General features: G+C 39.9%; 1 pseudogene; it reads right to left on the reverse strand.

Moving 5' to 3' along the window:
* Positions 1–11,398: 11,398 nt before the first annotated feature.
* Positions 11,399–12,056, reverse strand: LOC130885803 (mitotic spindle assembly checkpoint protein MAD2A-like; annotated as a pseudogene).
* Positions 12,057–15,577: the final 3,521 nt, after the last annotated feature.

Genomic DNA, 15,577 nt, shown 5'->3' on the forward strand with positions numbered 1-15,577 from the left:
CCCTGATTCTTATTAAAAAGTCTAACATTCAACCACATGGGAGGGCAATTATATGAAAGAAGACTCTCGGCTTCTCTTTTGAAAAGTATAAGAAGACAAAAGAGTGTGGGGATATTGACAAATTCACAGTGAATGACGTAGTTGTAGCTGGGGCAAGTTACAGAGTTGGGGAGAATCTGAAGTCATGAATAATGAGCATGAGCAGAAGGAAGGTAGGTAATTGCTGAACTTCTTTATTTCCCTTTACCTGCATAAGAGTACTTCACTGACATTCCCCCCTATCATCTCCCAGATCCACAAGACCATTCTTGGAAATATGCACGTCCCACAACTGGAGACTGTGGGGTCATTTGATGGTCTCAAACAGAGGTGAGGTTGCTATTATACATCAAACTGAGGCAGCAGCTCCCTGGTGTGTAGAAAATTCAGTCACAATACATACACTTGGTAGTTGAAGCCAGTGCAAAAGGTAAATAATATTTAAGAAACTTATAAAGTAAGTGTGTAGCCATTTGTTCACAATTCATGGTTTTATTTAACGAGTCTTAGCGCCATAGGATGAGAGTTGCCCCTAAAGGCCTCAATCAGCTAGACTATTGAACAGAAATGCAGAATGTAAATTGGTTTTTAACTAAAATCATACTGCTATTACTTTTTATGAAACCCATAATTTCTGGTAGAGAGCCGGCGTATAGAAAACCGTTATTATGGAAATGCCTTGTGGGATTTGACCAACTGCTTTTGCGTGGTGAATGAATACTTGGTTGTTGATTTATATGATGCACGAGGCTGTGCAGGGCTAAGTACGTGCCACAAGCTTCTCAATAATGCAGCTTTCATGACTGTGCAGGTTGCATGTTTCATCTTTTAGTTCCATGTTGGTTATATTTAGTTACTTGTAATTTTAAAGAGACATGCTTTCTTTCAATTACAACCTCAGGGCAGATCTTTTCTTTGAGACTTTCATTGAAATATTCATTCTTCATGGAGACAGAGAGAAAGGAAAAAAAAAAAAAACCTGTTGGGTAGGGTTTTGTTTTTCTACCTGGTAACTAAAAATAAGATTTTTTTTTTCTCTTCCTCTGAGCTTCCCCCAAGGCTGTTCAGGATTTTGGAAGTCAAAGCAATGTTCAGAACAGGATCAATGCTTGATGACTGCAGATAATCTAAGTTTTCAAGTTTCAAGGATTCAGACTCACTTTTTTTCCACCTGCATACCAGAAAGCGTGACTGCAGGTCTCAGACCCAGGCTGTGTCAGACCAAATGACACAGTGCAGTGGGTGCTTTGCCTTCTTACAAGGTTCTGGACATAACACATATAAACATTCATGTGGGAGGCTGAAGTATGAAGCAGATTAGCATGGGACGAAGGAGCTGATGCAGATAGCCTTGAACTTGTTTCAACCATCTTTCAGTACACCTCTCATGGTCAAGATGCTTGGCCAACCAATGCTTTTTTAATTACTCTGGGACCTAGTTGTAAAGATAGAAGACAGTGTGCGTACTGCAAGAGAGTGTGTTTTTAACAATATGTTCACACCGACTCTGTCTATCAGAATTTACTCAATACCCTTCTCATATTTGTCTCAGCTACATTAAGAAGCTAATAACATTAACTTGGTCATTATAAATGACAGCTACTACACCTAGATCTGGGAAGCAGATGACAATGTTGTTGATGATGATGATGAAGATGATGATGGTGATGATGATGATGATGTGCGTGTGTGCTATTGTTAATGATGATGGATGCATGGTTGCCTGCATGTGTGTGAACATGGTTGCATGTCACAGTGGGTATATAGAGGTAAGAGGCTGGCCCTCTCTTTCCACCTTCTTTGGGGCAGGCTTTTTTTGTTGTTTGTTCACGTTGTATTCCAGGCTTGCTGGCTGTGAACTTGCAGGGCATCTCTGTTCTCTTCTCATCTCTCTTTAGGAGCACTGAGATTACAGCTTCTGGACCTGCTGCATGCAACTTTTGCCAGAGTTGTGGGGATTCAAAGTCCTCACACTTGTGATGGAGGAAGGTCATTGGTTAAAAATAAAGAAACTGCTTGGCCCTCATAGGTTAAAACATAGGTGGGTGGAGTAAACAGAACAGAATGCTGGGAGGAAGAGGAAGTGAGCTCAGACTCGACAGCTCTGCTCTCTGGAGCAGACACCATGCTCCCCTCTCCCCGGCAGATGTGATAAAGCTCCGACCCAGGATGGACGTAGGCTAGAATCTTCCAGGCAAGCGCACCTTGGGGTGCTACACACATGAATAGAAATGGGCCAAGCAGTGTTTAAAAGAATATAGTTTGTGTGTTGTTATTTCGGGTTAAAGCTAGCCAGGCGGCCCAGGAACTAGGGCGGCAGGAATGCAGCCCGCAGCTCCCCACAACACACTTGTGCAGTAAGCACTTTACACACTGGGCCATCTCCCCAGCTATTGGGAACCAGAGATGTCCACAGGCAACCGATGTTGCTTATTGGACTGTGGTTTCTCAGCCTTAAGCGAAAACATCCGGATTCCCTCAATCCCCAAAGCTCCTCAGAGCACTTTGCATGTGCTGTATCTCATGTTTAAAACATTGCTCTGCAGTTAAACACAGGTTGATGTTTCAGAATCTTGCCTAACTTATGTCTGTGTATGTGGTGTATGGCACACAGTAGGTGCTTAGCACAGATTGAGGGTAGTGGAGTTGAATGGTTCCCTTAATTACAGCAAAAGGAAGCTGGTCGTTGTTTGGCATATCATGCCAGAGCCAGCATGGGGGCTAACTAGACAGGAAGCAGCCATCTGCAAGAACTGTGCACAGCTCACCCCACTGAGAATGTTAATTATGTGTTTAAAGGGAGACGGGGAGCCCTGGTGGCTTTTGGCACACAGCAGTGGGAATGGGGCGGTCCAAGGACAGAATACTAAATAGCCTATCCAGTTTGTGTTGCCTGCTCTCTGCAGCCCTGGAGAGAGAGCCAGGGAGAGTGTGTTCCTAAAAGGCAGCAGTGTCTTTTCATTTGGGAGGATCATTTCCTCTCTATTCTTCTTCTTCTGATGACTCTGTAGGTGCCTCCCTCACCAAAGGGGGTAGTGGTGAGTCTGGGTGCATGTACATGTTTGTGGAGGTCAGAGGTCACCCTTGACCATCTTTCCTTAGCATCTGCCCACCGCATTGATTGTTGATGTTGAGACAGCATTTCTCATTAGCTTGAAACTCACCATTAGACAATGTGGTTGTCCAGCAAGCCCCAGGGATCTTCCTGGCTTTGTCTTTCTAGTTCCAAGATTGCGCATGTGTATATAGGTTTTGGGGACCACACTCAGATCCTCAGCCCTGGATGTTCTTCAGTCCCTTTCTTATAGCTTTATCCAAATCTCTTATTCTGAAGTTCTCCACTTCTGCTCATTTCTGGTCTGTTATGGCTCTTCTCTATCCTCATATAGCAGGTGTGGAAAATAAAAGCTGATCAAAGCCAATCTCAAAATGTATTGCCAATATTTTAATATGTTTCATCCTGGACTTAATAATTCTACATTTAAAACTTTATCCTATTGAAATGTTCCCTTAAGGAAGTATAAAATATAATACATGTAAGGACTTAAAGCTTAGAAGCAGCTGCAAGATTTATCAGTAAAGAATTACTTAAATAAATCTTGCTAGAGTCATTTTACATAACTGTTAAAATGAGTAAGGTAGACTTCTGTACAGTGATTTAGCTGTGTTATGCTGAGAAGGAACATTTCAGCATACTGTATACTGTAAGACCCCATTATTATGTATAGAAATTTGTGTCCACTATTCATTCATTCAGTGTGTATTTATTGAGCATGAATTGCCTGCACATAGTGAGAAAAAGATTCAAAACAAACATCTGTCCTTTGTGGGAATTAAATTTTAACACAAAGGAGAATGAACAAGAAACATTAATAAGTAATGGCGCTACCTAATGTGGTAGAAGGTAATCAGCACAAAGGCTAAATAGTGGAGCAGACAGCAGTGTTCTCAGAGACAAGTATGGGTCCTGGAGGAAGACAGGCAGGCTTCATTTTGTACTATTTTTGGTTGTTCAGATTGGCATGTTTTCCCTTTCATTTGCTCTTAAGAAGCTAAAAGGCTGTTTCCTGGTTCTGGCTATTACAAACAATGCTGCTATGAACATAGTTGAGCATATACTTTTGTTGTATGATAGGGCATCTCTTGGGTATATTCCCAAGAGTGGTATTGCTGGGTCCAGGGGTAGGTTGATCCCGAATTTCCTGAGAAACCACCACACTGCTTTCCAAAGTGGTTGCACAAGTTTGCATTCCCACCAGGAATGGATGCGTGTACCCCTTTCTCCACAACCTATCCAGCAAAGGCTATCAGCCTAGATGCCCTTCAATGGAAGAATGGATGAAGAAAGTATGGATTATATACATATTAGAGTACTACTCAGCAGTAAAAAACAATGACTTCTTGAATTTTGCATGCAAATGGACAGAAATAGAAAACACTATCCTGAGTGAGGTAAGCCAGATCCAAAAAGAAGAACATGGGATGTACTCACTCATATTTGGTTTCTAGCCATAAATAAAGGACATTGAGCCTATAATTCATGATCATAGAGAAGCTAAATAAGAAGGTGAACCCAAAGAAAAACATATAGGCATCCTCCTGAATATTAACCTTCATCAGACAATGAAAGGAGACAGAGACAGAGACCCACATTGGAGCACTGGACTGAAATCTCAAGGTCCAAATCAGGAGCAGAAGGAGAGAGAGCACAAGCAAGGAACTCAGGACAGCGAGGGGTGCATGCACACACTGAGACAATGGGGATATTCTATTGGGAACTCACCAAGGCCAGCTGGCCTGGGTCTGAAAAAGCATGGGATAAAACCGGACTCGCTGAACATAGAGGATAATGAGGACTACTGAGAACTCAAGAACAATGGCAATGGGTTTTTGATCCTACTGCACGTAGTGGCTTTGTGGGAGCCTAGGCAGTTTGGATGCTCACCTTAATAGACCTGGATGGAGGTGGGTGGTCCTTGGACTTCCCACAGGGCAGGGAACCCTGATTGCTGTTAGGGCTGATGAGGGAGGGGGACTTGGTTGGGGGAGGGAGAGGAAAATGGGAGGCAGTGGCGGGGAGGAGGCAGAAATCTTTAATAAAGAAATAAATTAATTAATTAACAAAAAAGAAGCTAAAAGGCTTCTTGATTCTACCCAGGATCCTCAACTTCTCTGAGTTTAAAAGAACTTTCCTAAGACTTGTAAACACTTAGGAGTCTTGCCATTCTTGAAAGCCAAGTAAAGCTGGATTTCCTTTGTTCTCAAATTCCCTGGGATCTTTGTCTGCCTTTCTCTTGCTTTTGTATCCAAGATCTCCAGAGAATCTTGGAATTTCAAGGTGTTGGATTTCAATCTTCTACCCAAACTTCCCACCTTAGTTCTTGTATTGATGAAACTGTTCTCTTGCCTCACCAGTGACTTGCAAGGGTACCCCATCTCAGATGTTGATCTCCCTGGCTCCCCTGGGATGCCATTCTCACCTGTGAGGTTCAATCCTGGGGAAACTCATCTCCTTCACACATTCTCCCTGGATGACTTCATTAAACTTCCATTTATTTATTTAGCTATTTATTTATTCATTATTTTTCCTGATTTTGAATGTTCAATTAATTCTACCTTTTCTTCCAGCTTTCAATTCTATATGATAATATCTATTTGACACAACACTAAATATGTTTAATACAAAATTAAAATGCTTCTTAAATTTACATATTTATTTCTAGTGTATGTGTGTTGCATATATGTGTGTAGATGTGTTTGCACATGTGGAAGTGAAGGCCAGAGGTTGACATCAAGAATCTTTTTCTATTATTCTACACTGTATTCTTTTGAGACATGATCTCTCACTGAACCTGGAGCTAATTGATTTAGTTGACTGGTATCATCCTGTTATTGTCTCTCCAGTTGTGGGATTACAGGCACATCTAGGTTTTTATGTAGGTGGTGGGGATCCAAATTTCGGTTCTCGTGCTTGTTCAGCAAATACTCTACCTACAGAGACATCCCCCTAGCCCACAACTTTCCTTTTCAATTATGTCATCTCTTATCCATGTTTGTGTTTTCCTCCTGCAACAGAGATGCTATCATTGAACAATGGAGATAGAATATTGGATTTACCTGTTGTGAAAATGTGTCCTCTTTGTTTCTATGGTCTTTGTTCCAAACAGTGTTTGGCAGTAAGTGTGTGCCAACCTCGCTGGGTGTTTGGTAAGGGGAAGGAAAAAATTAAAGGTGGATTTGTGGCAGGAACATCACTGGGACTTTTTCCACACTGTTTCATTTCCTACTAGGCAGATAGAAATTAGATGTTTCTTGCCTGGATTGTATCTGTTTTTAAATATAATTTATTTTATGTGCATTGATAATTTGCCTATATGTATGTCTGTGTTATGGTATTGGACCCTGGAATAACAGACAGTTGTGAGCTGCCATCTAGGTGCTGGAAATTGAACCCAGGTCTTCTGGGAGATCAGTCAGTGCTCTTAATCACTGAGCCAACTCTCCAATTCCATCCTTGTTTGGATCTTGACTGGGTCATACTACCAATTCTGAACAGAAGCATGTAGACCATTATGTTTCTTTCCAGACTTAGCTATGAACAGTTCATGCATCTTTAGCTTTCTTACATTTCTCATCTGCCTGACCAGAAACATCAGGGTCCAACGTCTTGAAGAGCATAGTACAGAAATGAAAATATTGGGAATTCTTCAATATCCTTTCTTCAGGGAAGAAAACTTGAATAGAGCTGCTTGTTGGGAGCATCCACTGGGCTTTCTAGAATCAAGAATATACTCTTTTTTTTCATCCACTAAGGTTATGAAGCCGTTTCTCACAGTGGGTACCATTAATTACTCTAATGTAGTCATCAGCATATAGTTTTTCCCATTTCACTTGACAGTACAAAAAGTATTTGCCGAGACTCTGTGAGCTCATACAAAAGTGCAGTAACAATCAGCTATTGATTGTTCTTGACACTTTGTGGCACGAGACGTTAGAAAGGCCTCCCAATACTATATATTTACAACAATTCTTCTACCTAGCTTATGTCTTATCAGGTTCTGACATGTTTTAGGCTCTGGGTACATTCTTGCTATAGATGCACTGGTAAATTCGTTCTGTGGGCTGGAGTTAGGTTCACATCCATCTTCATAGTGTCAGTGGCCTGCCCCTGTATCCCCACAGCTAACTTCTCTGCTTTTGTCAGCCTCTGGTTCTCAGCTATTTCCTAAATGGCTCTTTGAGCTGCCCTCTATCATTTTTATGACATAGATATGGAGCATTAGTAAACCCAGTGTTATGATTGCACATCTCCTGTAAGCCATTGTAGTCTACAGCTTTTTGTTCAACATAGACCAAGTAGGTGAGGCCATGGTGGAGGTACATAATGCAGATCTGCTTAGCTCCAGGCAGCATGCTAGCTAGCACTCACTGACTGAGAGTGTGGAGGGGGGAAGACTGGCACACTCTCTTGTCATTGGCTGAGGGGATGTGCAGCTGTGTGCCGAGCCTTGGGAAAGAGCATATTCAGAACTCATTGTCGTGAAGTGTTAAAGGCAGACGAGATCATTACAAAATAGTATTGCAGAGGCAGACACCTAAATGTGAAAGTGCTTAGTGATATGAGCTGGAGATGTTGGCTTATTGATCATTTTGCTCTACTGTTACAGCCGAGAATGCTGCCATGAATCTGTATTGTATCAGGATACATCTGGTTGTGAATGGATTCAGAACAGGCTTTCAACAGTCTGAAATAAAAGGAGGATCCTTTAACATGGGTGCTAGGAACCAGCAGGTTGTTTATGTGTTGACTTCCTGGGTTTTTAAAGGAAATATTTGGTGATTCTCTCTATGCCTCTGTGTATGTCTGCCTGTCCATCTCTGTCTCTCTGTCTCTCTGTCTCTCTGTCTCTCTCTCTTTCTCTCTCTCTCTCTCTCTGAGTGTGTGTGAAAGTATATTTGTGTGTGGGCATATACATACGAGTGTAGGTACCCTTGAGGGGCAGAAGAAGGTGTTAAATTCCCTGAGCTGGAGTGACAGATGGATATGAGTTATCTGACATGGGGACTGGAAACCAAACTTGGGTTCTCTGAAAGAACAATGTGTGCTCTTAATTGTTGTGCTATCTCTCTAACCCCAGATCTCCTGTCTGGAAGAATTTTTTTTTCTTTTTGAATGACCACAGAAATACCAGTATGAGTTTGATATAAAGCAAGGGTTCTTATAAAAATTTGTTTGAGTAGAGTTTGTGGCAAAAAACAGCTAGACCAAGTTCATGGCTTCACTGATAGGCTGTTTTCTTCTTCCTATATACCCCCTTTCAGGATGGAGACAAGAGAGTTCTAAAGGATATATAGTTAGTGTTACTACCATTAAATATTAAGGTATTATGGTCAACTATCAACATAAACTTAGGGTCACTTGGGAAAAAAAAAGCTCAACAGAATTACTGCCATCAGATTAGCTTGTGGCAATGTCTCTGAGATATTCTATTGATTTATAATTGATTTAAGAAGGTACAGGCCACTGTACGTGATGCCATGTCCAGGCTATAAAAGAAATAAAACTGAAAAAGCCAGGGAGAAAAAGCCACTAAGCAATGTTCCTCTATGGTTTCTACTTTAGCTCGTCTCCAGACTCCTATCTTGACTTCCTGTACTGGCTTATTTCAATGATGGACGGTGATTCATAATTGTAAACTAAATAATACTTTATCTTCCCAGGTTAGTTTTTGTCTTGTTCTTTTTCATGGTAGACAGCAAGCAAATAGAAAGGACCAAGGGTATGGGTTAATTTTACTGATCAGTTATTGGTAACCCGGAGAGAAATTTCTGGGCATGACACCTGCTGAACTTTTTAACTATTGCTTCCTGGTCTGTGAAGAAGCATGTGGAGGTGGAAGGCCACAAAGACATCTCTGTATTTGATAGCAAACTATCATGATGGCTCCTTTATATCCCTAATTCATTGCTGTGATCATTCACTATACTGTTTATTTTTTAATTTTTAGTTCTCTCAGTAAATGGGAACTAAGTATGGACTTCATATTATATACCTACAATTCTGAAAAACAATTTTGTCTGAGAACAAAGACCATCTGTGTGGTTTTGATTGTTGTTTTACTAAATTGAATGAACTATGAACACTGGAACAAGTGGCATCCACACACAGGGTACAGACAACTGCAAACCCCCAATAGGCAAAGAACCCCCAAAGCAAACATAAAAATTCCATGACCTAGATATAGACTGGATGTCTTTCACACAAACAAATTCAAAAAAATCACAAATATAAATATATGTGAAAATCTAACCCCTCAAAAATAGCATAAAGAAAGAAAACTAGGTGACTGGCTTTGGTAGTGACTTTAGATCCAACACCTGAAAGACAGTATTCATAAAAAATGGAGAAATTAAACTTCACTAGAATAAAAAACATTCTATTCTAAAAAAGACATTTTTTTTTTTTTTTTTTTTTTTTTTTTTTTTTTTAGGAAAATGAAAACCTGAGACAGATTGGAAGAACAGACTTGCACACAGATAAGGGACTGGTATCATAGACAGAAAGAACTTGGGTAACACTAAGATTATAAAATAACCCAACTAGAAATAGGTAAAAGACATATACTGCTGCACCAAAGGGGTGTTATGGATGGCAGATAAGCATGTGAAATGATGCTTAGCATCACTTTTAAAATGTAAGCAGCAGCAGGATGCTATTATTTACTTATTAGAATGGCTAAAGTTCAAAATGCCAACAATACAAGATGCTGACAGAGACATGGAACCATGGAAGCACTTGATTTTGCTGGTGCCACTTCAGACTTGTATGGAGAGTTCAAAACACAATTTGACAGCTGGTTACAAAGTAAAAAGTCTTCCTGTGAGATCTAGAAACAACAGAGGTTGACAGCAGCTTTGTTTGTAATTGCCAAACACTGGAAGCATTGAAGACATTCTATGAAGCCAAATTGACAAAAGGAAGTGCATCCATTCACACAACTGGATGTTATTTAATGATCTATAAACTCTCAAGCTACAAAACAGCATGAAATTCAATGAATATTGCCACATAGAAAAGGCCAATATGTATGTATGATTGTATCACTGTAATATGGAATATGTGCCAGTATATATTTGTTGAATTCCTCAGAACATACAGAGCAAATGGTAATTTAAATATGGGCTCAAATTAATGTGCTGAACTTGATACAGCATTTCTAGCAGATACTGATGTTTGTTGGTAATGAGCTGAGGATGAAGACCGAGGATGTGCGAATTTCCCATACTTTGTATGCAGTTTTCTTTTTTCTTTTTTGGTAAACCTAAAATTATTCTAAAAAGAAAGGAAATCTATTTTAGAGGAGGTGGAAATTTTGAGTGGTATTATTTATAAAGCAAAAAATAAATAACACACACATATATATGTGTGTGTATATATATAAATATAAAAATAGATACTCATCTATAATAGTCAAGCTTGTAGTCATGTTAGTTAAATTTTCTAGATGTATATAGATTTCAATTAGATAGCTATTCTTCAAATCTTTCAGAGACCTTCAGAAAATGGCATTTAAAATGTTTTATTTTATTTTATTTTGGTAATGACTTTTACCCATTTCAGTTTTTACTTGAAATGTCATTAAAATGTTAATATAACAACTTAAAAATAAATGTATATGACAGGAAAAATCCAAAAACCAGGATACTGTAGCCTAGTATTTGAACTAATTTCAAAGGACATTGCCCCTTTACATTACCTGCACTGTTGTGATAAAAAGGCAGCACATGACCAAAGTGAACAACCCACTCACTCAATTTACTGCAGTATCTGACCATAACACCACACTACTTATATAGACACTATAACACAAATGTAAAACACAAGTTAACTTAATTTTTTGTATCACTGTCATTTAAAACTTGATTTTATAAAACATTATAAACAAGAGTTCTTTATTACAGAAACTAATCAGCATCAATTGCTTTGTGAGTTCATGGTATATACACTAAAATCAATGAATTAGCATGTATTTCAATATGGGGTCTATATACAAAGAGAAATGACAAAAGGACCCAGTAAGGAGGTATTCATGACTCTCAGAACTAAACAAAGCCTCAGTTCCTTCTGCTGTTTTTACATTATATGCTTCTCTATTTCCTGGTCAAGATTCCTGAACTAAAGGGTTAGGGATTCATTTAGCTTTCTAACAAAAGAATTCCTATCTACAATGACCACTTTTAAAGGACTCCACTCCACAATGTTGACAAAGATCGGTCGGTTTGCCTTAATGTGCAGCAGTCTTGTTATGCTGACTTTATGGCAAGTCAGGAGGAACCCAAGAAATAGAACAACGAGGAACGTTTATCAAACAAGGATCCTGGCTTTCTTTACCTTCTCTTCAGTCAGTGACAGGGATTTTGTAGGCCACCATACTGTTCACTTTGTGGATTGTGGTAGTGAATGAGCGTAGACGGACTTCTTCAGAATTGGTAATGCACTGGGGTCCTGATTCCTCCCATTTTTCAGGTACCACTAAATCTTTGTCCGTGTAAATCAGCAGATCAAATGAACAGGAAGCTTCCAGCAGTGGCAAAAAAGTCACAGTAGCTGTGATCTGCCTGATGACTGAACGGATTTCATCCTGGATGGCTTTCTGTGACTTTTCTCTACAAACACCATCTTCTTTTGCAGTTTTGTCACACTCAATATCAAACTGCCATCTTTCAAGGACCTCTCCACTTTCAGTATTGGAGATGACCACCACCAGTTTCTGGACTGAGCGCTTGTAGAGCCAATCTTTTAGCTGCTCCACCACATTACTGAGATACTTTATGAGCTCGGGGTCAGTAGTTACAAGCAGGGTGAGTCCATACTTCTGCACTCGAGTAAAGGTTTCTGACGGATATATGCCACGCTGATACAAAATGCTGTTGATGCCAAATGAGAAAAATTCGGCCGCGATCTCCGCGCTCCCGTGCAGGATGATGCTTTGCTACCAGGCCAGCTGCTGTGCCATCGCTAGGTCTAACAGAGAACGTTGTCAGCTTCACGCACACGGCCGCCTTATGGCTCAGCTCCTTCAGCTTTTCCCCGCTACTCGGTTCAAAAGTCTTAAAATGTTTTAATAACTTAGGACTTTTCATGACAATGAGACACATCTGCTCCTGACAGCACCAAGCTACTTCAAGAGGAAGATGGGCATCAAAGAGGCTCCTAATGGAATTGGTTAGCCATTTGGACAAGAAACTGGTCTAGCCTGGACTGTTTAACTGGACATGTAGGACCCACAGAGAAATGACTGCTAAACTTACCTAATTGATTCTTTGGGTTCCTACTTCATGAAAAAGTCTGTGAGACATTCTGCAGGATACAGAAAAAAGGCGACAAACTTCCAATAAAGCAGACCTGTCTTTAAAATTTCCTGCTTCATGGAAAAGTCTGCTGGATACTATGAACCTAAAGGCTAAATACGGATGCCCTAATGGTACAGAAGAACTTTGAGTGACTGGTGAGGCAGCAAGAAGTCTCTCTATTCTAGCATTTTGGAAGAAGCTTACAATGCACTTTCTGTTTACTTAGGTAATATTATAGCCTTCTGGAGTCTCTGATGAAGTTGAAAAATTTATAGTTTTTCTTAGTTATGATAACAGATAAAGTAGATATAAATATTGTAAATGTAAAAAAAGTGACAATCAGAAAAGACATCTGTCAAATGGCAGGGAAGCGACCATATATCTTCAGAAACACCAAAGAGAATTTGCAAAAACTAAGACCAACCTTGTAAGGACCATGGAAGGTGGTGCAAAGAGTTGCAGCAGGTAGGTGGTCAGTGAAGAGAAAGCTCTGCAACAGGGTATACCACACTGTATTCTCCCTCCCTCCCTCCCTCCCTCCCTCCCTCCCTCCCTCCCTCCCTCCCTCCCTCCCTCCCTCCCTCTCTTACTCCCTTTCCTCTTCCTCCATCTTTCCATCCTCCTTGCCCCCTCCCTCCATTCCTTTTAAGTTATCCATACTGTATCCCTCTTTCTGGGATAGTTAAGAGTCCTCAAAATAGCAATATGCATTCTTAGTGTGCATACCTAGTTCTAGAAAAAGAAAAACATGTTTTGTTGCCAAGAAATTCTGTATGTCTGTTTTGATTTGATGAGCTGTTACAAGAGACTTCAGTTTTTGAACTACGTGTGGCTGATGAAACTCCATGTGTCTGAAACTCAATGGAAACCAAATATGAAATCTTTTCCACAAGGGCAAAGAGAAATCGAGGAAAACAGTATGCATTCTGGACCCTGGGTGCTGGAGAGCCAGAGAATGACTTATTGTAGAGGCCGTGGGTTGTAAAGTTACTGTGCATACAAGGAACCTAGAAAGACACACACACCCATGATGGAGCATGTGCTTACAGGATATCTGAGAAGACTGTGTTCTCAGATCTGACTAGGCTTTGGTTTCAAAGCAAACAGGAAATGAATGCTAAGGCAGAGTTCTGGATGGCACAGCTAAATATGGAGGGTGTTTGACACAAGGCTGGCTTGGCAGACTGCAATATATTCCCCACTTGTTTTGTTTCCTCTTTAATTTTTTCATTTCTCTAGTTTTTTTATTTCTCTTTCATTTTTTGTGTAGGAAATATCCAGAGCGTCTAATTTCAATAAATGTGAACCCTTTAAATAAAAAAGAAAATATGACTTATCCACAGCAAAAAAAAAAAAAAAAAAAAGTGAAATGATCAAGAGACTGTGCTCGAGGAAGTACAAACCCTGGACTACATTGAGCAAAGACTTTATAGATTATCTCTCTCTAGTATTCTCAGAAAGCTAAAGAAGACCATGGAAAAACAACTAAGAAATCAAAGAAGTCTCAGTTCATTAAGATTGCAGAGAGATACTTTGGTGATGTAATATCCTGAAACTACCTTTGAAATAGAACAATGTAACAACCAACTGTCCAGGCATTGGACTTCCCTTGTTACCAACTTTTAAAACCTAAGCTAATGCTTAGCTCTAGTCTTAAACTATGTAGTTTCCCATGTTCCTGACTAAGGCAATACATGTGCATCATTTGCTGAAAGGAGAAGATAGAAAATAGATGGAAAGCAATCTCATAAAATGAATATCTACCCTAAGTATGAAATGCAATGCGAATATTACTTGATAGAGAATGATGCTAACAGTACTGTTTGTTTTCTGGGTCCATTGGGGTTTGAGGTAGTTTGAAAGAAAATGGTCCCCCAAAGGGAGTGAACTATTAGGAGGTGTGGCTTTGTTGAAGTGGATGTGGTTCTGTTGAAGGAAATGTGTCACTGTGGAGCCAGGCTTTGAGGTCTCATATAAGCTCAAGCCACATCCAATTCTCAGTTCACTTCCTGGTGACTGCAGTTGAGTCAGCTGGAATCAGGACTTAGTCCTTGATAAACCAGTTTAAAGGATGCTGTCGAGAATCCCTCATTCTTTCCTCATGTGATGCTTTCTGGGCTGTTTAATAAGTACAGAGCAAAGGATCTTGTTGGGGATAGACACAGACATAAATAATCTTAGAGACAAGAACACAGAGGAAACATGCAAGGAGACACAGATTCAGACTCCTACAATGAGCAGGAAGATGAAAGCTACAGGGAGAAGAAAGTGAAGAATTCAAACCTGGTCTCTTTCTTGGCTAAATGAGAGCAAGCGGAGGTGATTTGAAGTCTTTCCTTAAGGAGACATCAAGCATTATTGCTGACTTTGAGTTTATTATTAATGTGTTCAAACTGACCAAAAGATATGAATAGAAATATTGTGATGTAAAATATTATCTAAGATGAAAAAACCACAACTAAATGGGTTCTGTACCAAGTCTTGAATAAAGGTAATAAATAAATGTCAGAAAGGAAATGGCATATAATAAATGACAACCGGCTCCAAGATAAGCAAGATGACTATTATGACGGTTCCCAATGACCTAATACCAGCAAGGTGATAGTGATTGAAAGGATAATGTATGAGCTATCTGACCAGTAAGCAAACTAGATCCAAGACAATAATCTATCTGTCTGTCCATCATCTTGCTATCCATCAGTCATCTGTTTCTCTCTCCCTGAAGAGTCTAATATATGAATCCTTCATGTGTGATGAGGATGAAGTTAATGAAAATGGAGTCGCTCCCGGGTTTGGTTTTGTGAGATGTCATCAGCATGTCAGAAGAACTCTGAGGCAATGAGCAGAGGTAATATTTCCCAGCTCTGAAGTCCACAGGAACCACCATAGCTGAACCCGGACTCATCTTTACTATCATAATTTCATACATTTGCTTCTTTCACTTGGCTTTTTGGGTTTGAATACTGGGTTGAGACAATACCCCAAGGCATCTTTACTGATGCCATAGGAGCTCATATATTTTCAGGGTTGAGCCTAAAAGACATTCTGCTCTGCACAGACTGTCTCCTCTGCCAAGAATCTTGCAAGGATCTTGTTTCTAAACTGGGATCATTACACCAAAATACTTAGCTTTAAAGGAAAAATGGAGGGAGATTGAACCCACAGAGTCAGTGGTATCCACAAA

Source organism: Chionomys nivalis, chromosome 1 (assembly GCF_950005125.1).
Source record: "Chionomys nivalis chromosome 1, mChiNiv1.1, whole genome shotgun sequence".
In the NCBI taxonomy this organism is placed as follows: domain Eukaryota; kingdom Metazoa; phylum Chordata; class Mammalia; order Rodentia; family Cricetidae; genus Chionomys; species Chionomys nivalis.